At 40.3% G+C, this 13,895-nt stretch overlaps 1 long non-coding RNA gene across 1 annotated transcript in view; it reads right to left on the reverse strand.

Annotated features, from left to right (window-relative positions):
* Positions 1-13,542: 13,542 nt before the first annotated feature.
* Positions 13,543-13,895, reverse strand: part of LOC147637433 (uncharacterized) — a 160,950-nt gene continuing 160,597 nt past the window's right edge. The window contains exon 4 of the long non-coding RNA XR_015266036.1: positions 13,543-13,673. This is a non-coding gene — a long non-coding RNA (uncharacterized LOC147637433). The remainder of the gene's footprint in view (positions 13,674-13,895) is intronic.

A 13,895-nucleotide genomic window follows, 5' to 3' on the forward strand; every position in this document is an offset into this window, starting at 1 on the left:
GCGTAAGGATTTGGAAGAGAGAGAGGCGGCAACCTACTACCTCAGTTGAGGATCCGTGCCCCATAGTGTTGATGCAGCAAAGAATCTTCACAACCCTCCCAACCTCCCAAATATAGTTTTTTGCTTCTTCAAATAACCCTCCCTGATCAGCAAAACAATCTCCAAAGCCTTCAAAACGTTAAGACAAGAGCTCGCCGCCTACCTTCAGCTAACACTTCTGGGGCAGATGCACTAGGGGTCACCAACTTTGTCCTAATGGTTTTCCCTTGTATTCCAACAAAATTTATCTCTCAGAGCTCCACACAACTGCACATCATTTGATCAAAATCCCTTCTGGCTACACCAAACTAGTTAGATTCTAACTATCTTCTGTTGCAGAATGTTGATGGACCTTCTCAATTAAAATTTGATCTTTAGGTATTCTCCCTTATCAGCACATTGGATATCCACCCTCGATCCTCTGCCGACACCCTTCTGATCTCTTGTTGACTTTTCTTTAAAAGAGCTTTTGTTGCAGATCACTGCCTAAGAGCCAGCTGATGTAGAAAGCCCTTCTGCTGCCAATAAAACCAACTAGTCTCAGACTTCACCAAAGGGTCTTACAACATTAATCTTCAAAGAAGATCACCTAGATTATGCTCTGCTGCATACTACCTGCTCCAGCTACATCAGAATAGACATAATTGGTCCAAGTACCTAACAGAGACAGTTGATGCAGCAGTGACCTCCTAGCTGCTGTCAGTTGAACTCCCAGGTACCTTTAAAAACTCATAATAGACCAACCCTAAACCTCAGCTGCACCCTGCTGCACACCTACGTCTGACTGTATAGCAGATACAACAAATGACCTATCTTATGTCCTTTGGCAGGTTCAGTGCTACCAGCTAGAACCCATAGACAGCACACAGAATTGATCCTATGCCTTCACACTAATTCTGATGGGCAGAATTGACACAGCATCTTACAAACCTGCACTCAGGGACTCTTCCTTCATATTCTCAACTTAAATAACACAATCACAGAAAAAAAAAAATCACTAAATCATAGGGTACTCAAGCCCAACACACTCTGTCTTTTTGTAACAAACCAAAAAACAGTCTCAACATCCCTGAGACTCAGGGGATTCTCTCCAAACAAGCCAGATATCAACAGACAACACCACTGAGGGGTTTCAATATAAATCAAGTCTTTAACATAAGTTCTGCTCAAAGAACGCAGGTTACACCACAGTCAATTCTCTATCCTTCTCCCTCCTCCTGCTTTGATCCAATCTAAAGCCCTCATAAACTGCACTGCTTCCCTCTACAATCTGAACCAAACTCCAGGTGCTCCAGCCTGCTAAAACTAAATCACTGCAGGAGCTCACTCTCAACTGCAACCAAAAAACTGGGATAACCCCGTCATTGTCTTTATTCTTTTTCTCTTCCAAGTTCCCTTACGCCCCAAGTCAAAATCTTCTCCCTCGTTCTCTCTGTTCCAAGTCCCTTAACACTCTGTGTACCTGCTGTAGGTGCTTCCCACAGCTCAAAAAACATCTCAACACCCACTCAACTTCTACTCCTTCCTTCACTCTTTCAAAAGCTTCCTGCTTTATAGCTTCAAAAAGCTCTCAGCTATTTCAGGTGCTTCACTATTTTCACTGCTTCCTATTATATATTTGCGCCATAATACCTATTTTGCGCCATAATACCTATTTCTATCGACTATCATACTGTGCAAAAAAAAAATTCATAGTTTCATAAGGTTCTTATCATGCCCAAAACACTATTGTTTACCTTGCAGTTGGGATGATAATCTTCATAGGGCTCTTCCCTTGGTTCCAAAAAAAAGTCCTATCACCATCCTGGGAGTGCTCAGCTGATAGCTTCTGGAGGTGAGAGCTGATAAGGGAAGATAACCTTAGGAGGCAGCTAGGTCAAATAGGGAGGTTGGGAGGGTTTTTAAGTGTCAAGTAGGTCAGCTGGAGAAAAAAGGACAAGTGTAGGTCTGATTGGAGTCCTTGGAGCAGGGATTCTAGTGTCCCCCAATTCTGATCCCACTGTGTTTCTATCTTGTGTGCCTGCTAGTGGGGTGTATAGAGGCCATCACCCAACCACGACGATACATTGTTTTGGTGCCCCCACTGAGGATCAGAAGACTTTTATTTAGGGCTTTGGTTAGTAGTTTGGAGTCCATTTGTTGATCAACTTGGGACCAATGGCTATATGTGGATATGAAGTGTTCAGAGGTGACAAGGGAGAGGATGTCTCTCTGTTTCTGAGGAGAATTGATATGGTAGCTTTGAGGAGCAACAAAGAGGATGATGCTTTCAAGATGAAGCTGGTGAGTTTTTTGTTGGAGGATGCAACCATAAATTGGTTTGTGTATGAGGTAACTGATGCTGACAGAGGAAGCTAGAGCAGATTGAGAGAAGCTCTGATGAGAAACCATGGAAAGGCTAACAATCCAGGGGACATGTGGAGGAACCTGACCAAGTTGAGTCAGGAAGAGGATGAAGAGGTGTCAGATTTTGCTGACAAGTTTGAAGCTATGTGGAGAAGGATGCTCAAGATCATGGGAGGGAATCAGATTTCTCTAAACTTTTGAAGAAAGATAAGTTCATTGAAGTTATAAGAAAATCAAAGAGAAGGTGGAGTCGAAAGACCCACTCACCTTTTTGAGGAGGATGTGAAGATAGCTATGTACTAGGAAAAGAAGATGAGATGGAAAGATGGTTTGTATATGTCACCGACTAAGCGAGGTAAAGTGATTATGATTGATTTGTATGATGTGTGTCATGCTGGGAGAAACATGCAAGATAAGAAATACTATGGGATAGGTGTATGTGAGGATGTCAAGGCTATGGATCGGCTAGTTTGTGAGGCTACAAAGAGTGCAGATTGTAAGCCCATGGACCCCAAGGTGGAGGTGGAAGGTGTTGGCAAGATAGAGGACTGCTCAGAGGTTGTTAAGTTTGCTATGGCGGGGTAGGTTGTCCTAGGTGTTCAGAAGAAATCACAGGGTCTTGAGTTGGGAACTGCTTTATCACATGATGCTGATGTGGAGTTTGTAAGCTTTTTTGATGATGGTGTCATATGTGAGATAGAAGTCATGTCAGAGCTATCTTTTTTGTTGACACAAAACATAATGATGCTAACATGATATAGCCGGCATGTGTGAATAAGTTGGATAGAGATGTGGATAAGGCTGTGGATGTTTTGTTTGATGATGCCCTAGAAGGTGTCCTTGTTTTGTTTGAAGAATCTATGGTTACAGGTGTTGGTGATTAGGTTCATGCATATGTGAATGTTGAAGAGTGTGTTGATACTGAGGATATGTTGGATGTTGTAAGCAAGTTGTTGGATGAAAATCTTGAGGATGCCGATGAAGAGGTGCATCAGGTCTTTGATTTGTGCTCTTTGCTTGATGGAGCTTCATATGGTCTGGTTGGGGAGGGTTTTTATGATCTTGAGGATGTATTGGGGGATTGGTGGAGCTGCCAAGAATGAAGAAATTAGAACTAACAAGGTTGAAGGGACATGGAGGAGGTCTTATAGTAAATATGCATGGATGAAGCAGCCAGATGATGGGGGGAGGACCATGAAGTGGTCTGCAGATAGTGTGTAAGTTTTTTATAAAGGTGGCTAGTTTGGTGCAGCGAGGATGGTTGTTGAGAAGGGTTTTGTACCCGTTTCATCCTTGAGGATGATGAAGTGTGGGATGATGCTTGTTACTGTGTATAGAGATGTAAAGAGTGTTTGTGGAAGAGAGGGCCTTGAAGCAAAAAGAAACTGAAAACATGAAAGTTTTCACTCTAGGGGGGTTGGCTATATATGAGGAGAAAAATGAACCCCTCCTAAGCTTGATGTGTAGACTGGAGCAGTGTGTATATGAGAGCATAGTGTCCACAGTGGCAAAAGACATGTGGCAATCAAGGTGATAAGGCACATGTGCACTAAATCAAAATAGGAAGTGCATGGTAGTTCCAAGAAAGAAGTGCGGCGTAAGGATCTGGAAGAGAGCAAGGCGGCAATGGGGTTAAAGTATGAAGAATCGAGTTTTCTTTTAGGGACTCTCCAAGTTGTGGTTGCTAGAGATCACTGTAGAGGGAGGAGAGCACCGACTGTAGTTGAGTGGCCTCGCAGGTCTATTTTTAATGTGGGATATGCAAGCTAGAGATCCTACAACTTTTTCCAGTTTGTAGTGAAGACATTGTAGTGTGTGAGGGTGCTCGATTGGATCAGAGTAGAGGGAATCAGCAGATCAGGGAATTGGCATTGAGGTGTGTCTTCGGGTTCTCTGAGCAGAACCTCTGTTAGAGACTTGGTCCAAATCAAAATTTCGTGAGTCAGTTGGTTGTTGTGGTTGGTAATGGTTGAAGATGACGCTGTGGAAAGTTGTCATCGAAGTCTATCTATGGAGGACCCCATATAATTTACTATTTTTTCTTCTTTTTTTCTTGAATCCCCAAGTCTCCAGGATGTTGAGGCACCGTGTTTTTATCTATACGAAGTAGACAGAGTTTGGGTGTCATCTTTGTTCTGATATTTTGGTTGAGATAATTGTGTTTAGTTGAGTTCATGATGATGGTGAATCTGTATGTGATGATTTGAATACTAGTGAGCTAGTTTTGAATCAGTACTGACTTTGTTTGTGTTAGATTGAAAAGTGAAGGTACAAAGCCTTTTCTATGTCAGCTCTGAGAGGTACAATATAGTCAGCTGGAGAATAGAGGGACCTTGTTCTAACCTGTTTGAGTTTGGGGAAAGTGATTGTGGGTCTCAACTAATATTTAGATTAGTCAGATGACAATAGTCAGAAGGGATAGTGGGATAAGAGTTTCTCCAGAGTCAGCTAGGTGTTGTTGATGTTAGCAGAGTGGTTATAAGGCTAGATCCTAGCTTGGTTTGAATGTCTGGTGGGTTTAGAGGTGTGAGTTGACACAGAGGAGAAAGAATCTACTTTAGCTGGATCAAATTAGTCCATCCTTGAGAGGACAGGCAGTTTGGAGGCAGCTATAGGTCAGCTCGAGTCAGAAGAGGACTTGTAAAGAGATATACTTGCTTGGTGAGGGCAGTGAAAGGGTGAGAGAGAGTTTGCGGACACCTAAGGAAAGGTTCTATTTTTGTAAAGGCTTCGGACGCAGATGGTTGTGTGTTATAATTCATAGATAGAACCTAGTCTATTTTAATTAGTAGGGGGTCAGAAGAGGGTCAGTAGTAGGTGATTAAGGAAGGTCATGAGACGATGTGATAAGAGTGGTCAGCTAACACTAGAGGACAATACAAAGATCTTGGAGGATGTAATTCTGTCTAGAAATTAAAAGAGGATTTTGGAGGCAGAATTTAGAACCTAGATAGAACCTAGTCTATTTTAATTAGTAGGGGATCAGAAGAGGGTCAGTAGTAGGTGATTAAGGAAGGTCATGAGACGATGTGATAAGAGTGGTCAGCTAACACTAGAGGACAATACAAAGATCTTGGAGGATATAATTCTGTCTAGAAATTAAAAGAGGCTTTTGGAGGCAGAATTTAATAGTTCTGCGAATAGGGAGTGCATTTGGTCAGGTGTAGACAAGAGAGGCCTTGATGTGTATAGTCAGAGCTTATGGAGGTGAGAGCTGACTAGGGAAGACAACGTTGAGGAGGTAGCTAGGCCAGATAGGGAGGTTGGGAGGGTTTTGAAATGTCAAGTAGGTGCACGAAATCGAAATATCAAGTGAATGGTAGTTCTAAGGAATAAGGGTGGCATGAGGATCTAGAAGAGAGCAAGGTGGCAACAGGGTTTAAGGATGAAGAATCAAGTTTTTTTTCAGGGACTATCCAAGTTGTGGTTGGCTAGAGATCACCAGAGAGGGAGGAGAGCACCGTCTACAATTGAATGGCCTCCTGCAAGTCTATTTTCAACTTGGGATATGCATTAGGACCTCAATGGAAGGCTTCTTGGGCCCTTTTATTTGGCAGTTTAAGGGAGTCAAACCTTTTCTCTTAAGAAGAAACATTTTCTAATTAGAAGCTTCAAAACGGCTACTTTATTCGAATTTGAATTTTGGGGGAAAATGGAATTTAAAATCTAGCAGATAAAACCATATCATATAACATATCTATGGAAAGCTCTTGATGCGTAGATCACGGATCTGTAATCTCCGCTCAAATCGGAGCTTGTATGTAGAAGTTATGGAGGTCCGAAAATTGTAAAATTATCCCTCCCCCCTTTTTGGGGAAAAAGTGCACCCTTTGACCACTCTTACACCTCTCTTAAAAACCCAACATTTCAGTCCACATGGCAACCCCCCATTTGGCTATTCCTTAATCACCTTGATTAGGCTTGGGCAAATTAAAGGGCCCAAGATGACCCCACTCACTTCCTAATGTAGGTCTATTTTCAACTTGGGATATGTAGGTTAGCGATCCTGTAGCTTTTTCCAGTTTGTAGAGTGAAGACAGCACAGTGTGAGAGGGTTTTTGATTGGATTAGATCAGAGAATTGGCCTTGAGGTGTGTCTTTGGGTTCTCTCAGCAGAACCTTTGTTAGAGACTTGGTCCAGATCAAAACTACTTGACTACTGGGGCTAGTCAGTTGGTTGTTCGTTGGTAATTATTGAAAATGACTTTGTGGAAAGTTGTCACCGAAGTATATCTGTGGAGGACCCCATATAATTTACTATTTTTTCTCATTTTTTTCTTGAAGCCCCAAGCATCAAGGATGTTGAGGCACCGTGCTTTTATCTATCTGAAGCAGACAAAGTTTGGGTCTCATCTTTGTTTTGATATTTTGGTTGAGATGATTGTGTTTTATTGAGTTCATGAATGATGGTGAATCTGTATCTGTTTATTTGAAGACTAGTTAGCTAGTTTTGAGTCAGTACTAACTTTGTTTGTGTCAGATTGAGAAGTGAAGGTACATAGTCTTTTCTGTGTCAGGCTAAGATATAGTATAGTTAGCTGAGAGTAGAGGGACCTTGTTCTGACCTATTTGCATTTGGGGAAAGTGATTGTGGGTCTAAGGTGATAGTTGGAATAGTCAGATGATAGTAGTTAGAAGGAATAGTGGGATAAGAGTAGATCCAGAGTCAGCTAGGTGTAGTTGGTGTCTAGTAGAGTGGTTATAAGGCCATATCCTATCTTGGTTTGAATTTCTTGTGGGTTTAGAGGTGTCAGCTAACACAGAGGATAAATAATTTGCTTTAGCTAGATCAGTTTAGGCCATCCTTGAGAGGACAGGTAGTTTGGAGGCAACTATGGGTCAGCTCCAATTAGAAGAGGACTTGTAAAGGGATATCCTTGCTTAGTGAGGGCAGTCAGAGGGCAAGGGAGAGTATGCGGATACCTGAGGAAAGGTTATGTTTTTGTAAAGGCTTCGGAAGCAGATGATCCTGTGTAAGAATTCAGAGGCAGAACCCAATCTATTTCAATCAATAGAGGGTTAGAAGGTGATTAAGGAAGGTCCTGAGGATGTGACATAGTAGAGCCTAGAGGGAAGATTTATGTCTGGAAATTAAAAGAGGATTTTGGAGACAGAATTTAATAGTTTCGTCAGCTGGGAGTGTTGACCAATTAGCTGATGGTCAACTGTGGTCAGGAGAGGCCTTGAAGGTATAGTCAGAGCTTGTGGAGGTGAGAGCTAACTAGGGAAGACAACCTGAGGAGGCAGCTAGGCCAGATAGGGAGGTTGGGAGGGTTTTGCAATGTCAAGTGGTCATGTGGAGAAAAAAGGACAAGTGCAGGTCTCACTGGAGCCCTTAGAGCAGGGATTTTAGTGTCACCTAGTTCTGATCCCACTATGTTTCTATCTTGTGTGCATACTGGTGGTGTATAGAGGCCATTACCCAACCACGTCACATTGTTTTGGTGCCCCAGGATCAGAAGGATTTTATTTAGGGCTTTGGTCAGCAGTTTGGAGTCCATCTGTTGATCAACTTTGGACCAATGGCTGTATGTGGATATGAAGTGTTCAAAGGTGAGAAGGGAGGGGATGTCTCTCTATTTTTGAGGGGAATTGAGATGGCAGCTTTGAGGAGAAACAGAGAGGATGATGCTTTCAAGATGAAGCTAGTGAGTTTGTTGTTGGAAGATGCAGCCATGGATTGGTTTGAGTATGAGGTAATTGATGCTGACAGAGGAAGCTGGTGCAGATTGAGAGAAGTTCTGATGAGATATTATGGAAAGGCTGACAGTCCAAAGGACATGTGGAGGAAGTTGACCAAGTTGAGTCATGAAGAAGATGAAGAGGTGTAGATTTTGCTGATAGGTTTGAAGGTGCATGATGGAGAAGAATGCTCAAGCTTTGAGGAGGCTGTGAAGACAGCTGTGTACCAAGAAAGGAAGATAAGATGGAAATCTGGTTTGTATGTGTCACCGACTAAGCCATGTAAAGTAATTATGATTTGTGTGATTTTTGTCATGTTGGGAGCAACATGAAAGATAAGGAATAATGTGGGAGAGGTGTATCTTAGGATGCCGAGGCTATGGATTAGCTAGTTTGTGAAGCTACAGAGAGTGTAGGTTGTAAGGCCATGGACCATGAGGTGGAGGTGGAAGATGCTGGCAAGATAGAGGACTGCTCAGAGGTTGTTGAGTTTTCTATGATAGGGTAGGTGGTCCTAGGTGTTTAGAAGACATCATAGGGGCTTGAGTCGGGAACTATTTTATTAGAGGATGTTGATGTGGACTTTGTAAGCTTTTTTGATGATGGTAACAGGTGTGAGATAGAAGGCATGTTAGAGGTGACTTTTTTTGTTTACACAAAACATAATGATACAAACATGATGCAATCAACATGTGTGAACAATTTGGATAGAGATGTGGATAAGGCTGTGGGTGTTTCGTTGGATGCCACCCTGGAAGGTGTCCTTGTTTTGTTTGAAGAATCTGTGGTTACAAGTGTTGGTGAGCAAGCTGATGCATATGAAGAGTGTGTTGATAATGAGAAGTTGTTGGATGTTGTAAGCAAGCTGTTGGATGAACAGGCTGAGGATGCCGATGAAGAGGTGCAGCACATCTTTGATTTGGGCTCTTTACTTGATGGAGCTTAAGATGGTCTGGCTAGGGAGGGTTTTTGTGATGTTGAGGATGTATTGGTGGAATGGAATGGGGGATTGGTGGAGGTGCCAAGAATTGCAAAGTGTTTTTCATTGGATGAAGATATTAGAACTAACGAGGTTGAAGGATAGGGAGAAGGTCTTACAGTAAATACCGTGATGAAGCAGCCAGATGATGGGGGGGAGGACCCTGAAGTGGTATGCAAATAGTGTGCAAGTTCTCGATACAGGTGGCTGGTTCAGTGCAGCGTAGGACGGTTGTTGAGAAGGGTTTTGTACCCGTTTGATCTTGGAGGGTGATGAGATGCGAGATGATGCTTGTTACTATATATAGAGATGTATAGAGTGTTTGTGGAAGAGAGAGGCTTGAAGCAGAAAGAAGATAGTGAAAACATTCATGTTTTGAATGTTTTCACTCCAGGGGGTTGGCTATATGTGAGGAGAAAAATGAGCCCCTCCTAAGCTTGATGTATAGATTGGAGCAGTGTGTATATGAGAGCGTAGTGTGAATCCAAGGTGGCAAAAGACATGTGGCAATCAAGGTGATAAAGTGCAGGTGTGCTAAATTAAAATAGCAAGTGCATGGTAATTCCAAGAAAGAAAGGCCACTTAAGGATTTGGAAGAGAGCAAGATGGCAACGGGGTTTGAGTATGAAGAATCAAGTTTTTTAGGGACTCTCCAAGTTGTGGTGGGGCTAGAGATCAGCAAAGAGGGAGGAGAGCACCGACTGCCATTGAGTGGCCTCCTGCAGGTCTATTTTCAATGTGGGATATGCAGGTTAGAAATCCTACAACTTTTTCGAGTTTGTAGTGAAGACAGCGCAGTGTGTGATTGGATTAGAGTAGAGGGAGGCAGCAGATCAGGGAATTGGCATTGAGGTGTGTCTTTGGGTTCTCTAAGTAGAACCTCTGTTAGAGACATAATCCACATTAGAACTACTCGACTGGTTTGCTGGTTGGTAATGGCTGAAGATGACGATGTGGAAAGTTTTTGCCAAAGTCTATCTGTGGAGGACCCCAGATAATGTACTAATTTTTCTTCTTTTTTTCGTGAAGTCTCAAGTCTCAAGGATGTTGAGGCACCGTGTTTTTATCTATCTAAAGTAGGCAGAGTTTGCGTCTCATCTTTGTTTTGATATTTTGGTTGAGATGATTGTGTTTGATTGAGTTCATGATGATGATGGTGAATCTATATGTGTTGATTTGAAGACTAGTGGGCTAGTTCTGAGTTAGTGTACTACTCTATTTGTGTCATATTGAGAAGTGAAGGTACAAAGTCTTTTCTATGTCAGCTGAGATATAGTATAGTCAGTTGAGAATAGAGGGACCCTGTTCTGACCTCATTGAGTTTAGGGAAGGTCTCAACTGGTGACAGTTACAATAGTCAGATGACAATAGTTAGATGACAATAGTCAGATGACAACAGTCAGAAGGGATAGTGGGATAAGAGTTGATCTAGAGTCAGCTAGGTGTAGGAGGTGTGAGCAGAGTGGTTATAAGACCAAATCCTAGCTTGGTTTGAATGTCTAGTGGGTTTAGAGATGTCAGCACGCTAACACAGAGGAGAAAGAATCTGCTTCAGCTGGATAGTGGGACAAGAGTTGTGATCTAGAGTCAGATAGGTGTAGCTAGTGTCAACAGAGTGGTTATAAGGCTAGATCCTAGCCTGGTTTGAATGCCTGGTGCGTTTAGAGGTGTCAATTGGTGCTGAAAAAGAGGAGAAAGAATCTGCTTTAGTTGGATCAGTTTAGGCCATCTTTGAGAGGACAAGTTGTTCGGAGGCAGGTGGGGCAATTTCAGTCACAGAAGAGGACTTGTAAAGTGATATCCTTGCTTGGTGAGGGTAGTCAGAGGGCTAGGGAGAGTCTGTGGGACACTTGAGGAAAGGTTCTATATTTGTAAAGGATTTGGAACTAGAAGGTTCTCTGTTAGAATTCTGAGGCAGAACCTAGTCTATTTTAGTCAGCAAAGGGATCACAAGAGGGTCAACAGGTGATTAAGGAAGGTCTTGAGGATGTGAGAGAGTGGTCAGTTGACACTAGAGGACAATAGAAAGAGTCTGAAGGATAGATTTCTGTCTGGAAATTAAAAGAGGATTTTGGAGGTAGAATTCAATAGTTCTACATCAGCTGGGAGTGCATTTGGTCAACTTTGGTGGTTAGCTGTGGTTAGGAGAGGCCTTGAGGTGTATAGTCAGAGCTTTTGGAGGTGACAGCTGACTAGGGAAGACAACCTGAGGAGGCATCTAGTCTAGATAGAGAGGTTGGGAGGGTTTTTAAGTGTCAAGTAGGTCAATTGGAGTAAAAAGGGCAGGTGCAGGTGTAGGTGCAGATCTTGTTGGAGCCCTTGGAGTAGGGATTCTAGTGTCCCCCAGTTCTGATCCCAGTGTATTTCTATCTTGTGTACCTACTGGTGGTGTATAGAGGACATTACCTAGCCACCACACAATGTATATGATCTATATAGCAAGAGTGAAAGAGAACTGGCATTATGATTGATCCTAAGAAGGTGGAGTGTGTCAAAAATTTACCTTGGGTTTATATTCATTCTATAAGATATTTATCAAGAGATATGTACATATTGTTTCTCGTCTTATGGAGAAGCTTAAGAAGGAGGCTTTATTTTGTGACACTATTACCAAATAAGAGCTTTGAGGAGCTTAGAGGAATTCTCACATAAGCCCTTATTCTTGCCGAACTTCGCAAAATCATTCGTGGTATAAGCCGATGTATGTGGAAGAGGTGTTGAGTGATTGCATTTGAGAGCTGAAGTTAAATGATAAGGTGGTGTCTATGCATGTCTATAATCAAAAAATGTTGGTAATACTTTATACCATTAAGAAATGGTATCACTATTTTTATGGGAGCCATTTCTTCGTCAAAAGTGATCATAGAGTACTCTAGTACTTCTTGTCTGAACAAAATCTTTCTCCTAAGCAAAGAAGGTGGTTGTCCACACACCCACCCACACATATTATGAATAAACAAATACATATAAATATATAGTATAAAGACGTGCATATAAATACAATGGAAACGTGAACACAAACATATATATATAAATAAACAAAAACATATGCATATGCCTATTCATATACAGATACATATATATACATACATATACATTTGTATATATATAATATATATATATATATGTATATGTATATGTATACATACACACACACACACACACACACATATATATATATATAAAATATGTACGTGTATATGTATACATACATACATCTGTACGCATGTATGTATAATGTATGTATATGTATGCACACACACACACATATATACATACATAATATACGTATGCATATACATATACATATATGTGTGTAAGTATATATGAATACATACATGTATACCATATGCATATACATGTACATATACATATACATATATGTGTAAATATATATGATTACATACATGCACACATACATACATAAATACATGCATGCATACGTACATACATATAGACATATGCGTGGAATGCTCGTGTGCGCATGCACACACACATAAATGTATTTGACTTATAGTAGGAGTGTAAGATTGTGATCTAATAGTATATAAAATTTTGTAAATATAGTCACGATCATGTTGGTACCCGCCCCTCATAGTGATAAAGAAACGTTTTTAAAAATGAGGCATTTGAATGCATAATAAATCAAGCGAACACATCATGAATGATATTATACATTACACTTACTTAACTAGGTTTTTTTCTTTTCTTGGAAAATATGTTCAATTTATAACATAAGTGTGAAATTGACTTACTTTACCTAGTTAGAGAGGATACCTCCAAATTCATAGTATGTGGAATTACATTTGTTGTATTTACTTGAAGCTGAACCTCCCCTATCTACTTATGTATAATAGTGTGATGATGAATAGCGTATAAAATGAAGAAATGGTTATCATTCAAGCTTATACGTTATGTTCTACAATTCAAACAAAAAAAACTTTTTACAATCAAAGTTTCTAGATTCTCCTACAAATAGTTCAATTGAAATATTTATAAAAAAAACACATAAATTTTTAAAAAGTTTTCTTGTGTAATAATGTGTATTCTTTTAAATTTTATCAACTTGTACATTCATCCCTTTAACATGATAATGAAATTGAGGGATTTATTAGAAGATTCAAGATCCTACTACATTAATGCAATAATTTTTTGCAATTTGAAATGCATATTGTTTTAAAACTCTCCAACTCGCATAGTTATTCCCTCAAATATCATTTAGTTAGAAGAACCCACTACATAAATATATTAAATGTTTTAAACTACCATGAAAAATGTGGCATCATTTACATGTAACATATATTAAGGGGAAAAGCTCACATATTGCATGATATACTCTCTCTCTCTCTCTCTCTCTCTCTCTCTCTCTCTCTCTCTCTCTCTCTTCTTTTAGTTACAAATCATATGTGCTTATATGCTATTACTCCACTATCTTAAAAGAGTTATTTTATTCAAATGGCTTACTTCCTTTATGACCATTTCTACAATTATTTCATTTTTTATCATCCATAGAAAATGATGCTTTTATTTTGTTTTGGATAAAGAAATTATTGCTAGCACCCTTTCCTAGTGTCAAAAGCTTCAATTCCAAGGTGCATCATGATATTGGTAAGAAAAAGTCGCCAACCTACATAAAACTTTATGTTCAGTGTTGAAGTTTCTTTTTAGTAATCAAAGATGAGTGTAATCTATAAATATGAGTGTAAAAGAGAGGTGAATGAGAATAATATATAAATATGAGTGTAAAACAGAGGTGAATGAGAATAATCTATCATGTAGATACATTATCATGGTATAAAACCAAAACAGTAATTTAACATTTTGAGAGCTTCAAATAGTTTATTGAAAA

This window comes from Cibotium barometz, chromosome 6 (genome assembly GCF_041138505.1).
Source record: "Cibotium barometz isolate CiBa-2024 chromosome 6, ASM4113850v1, whole genome shotgun sequence".
Taxonomy (NCBI): domain Eukaryota; kingdom Viridiplantae; phylum Streptophyta; class Polypodiopsida; order Cyatheales; family Cibotiaceae; genus Cibotium; species Cibotium barometz.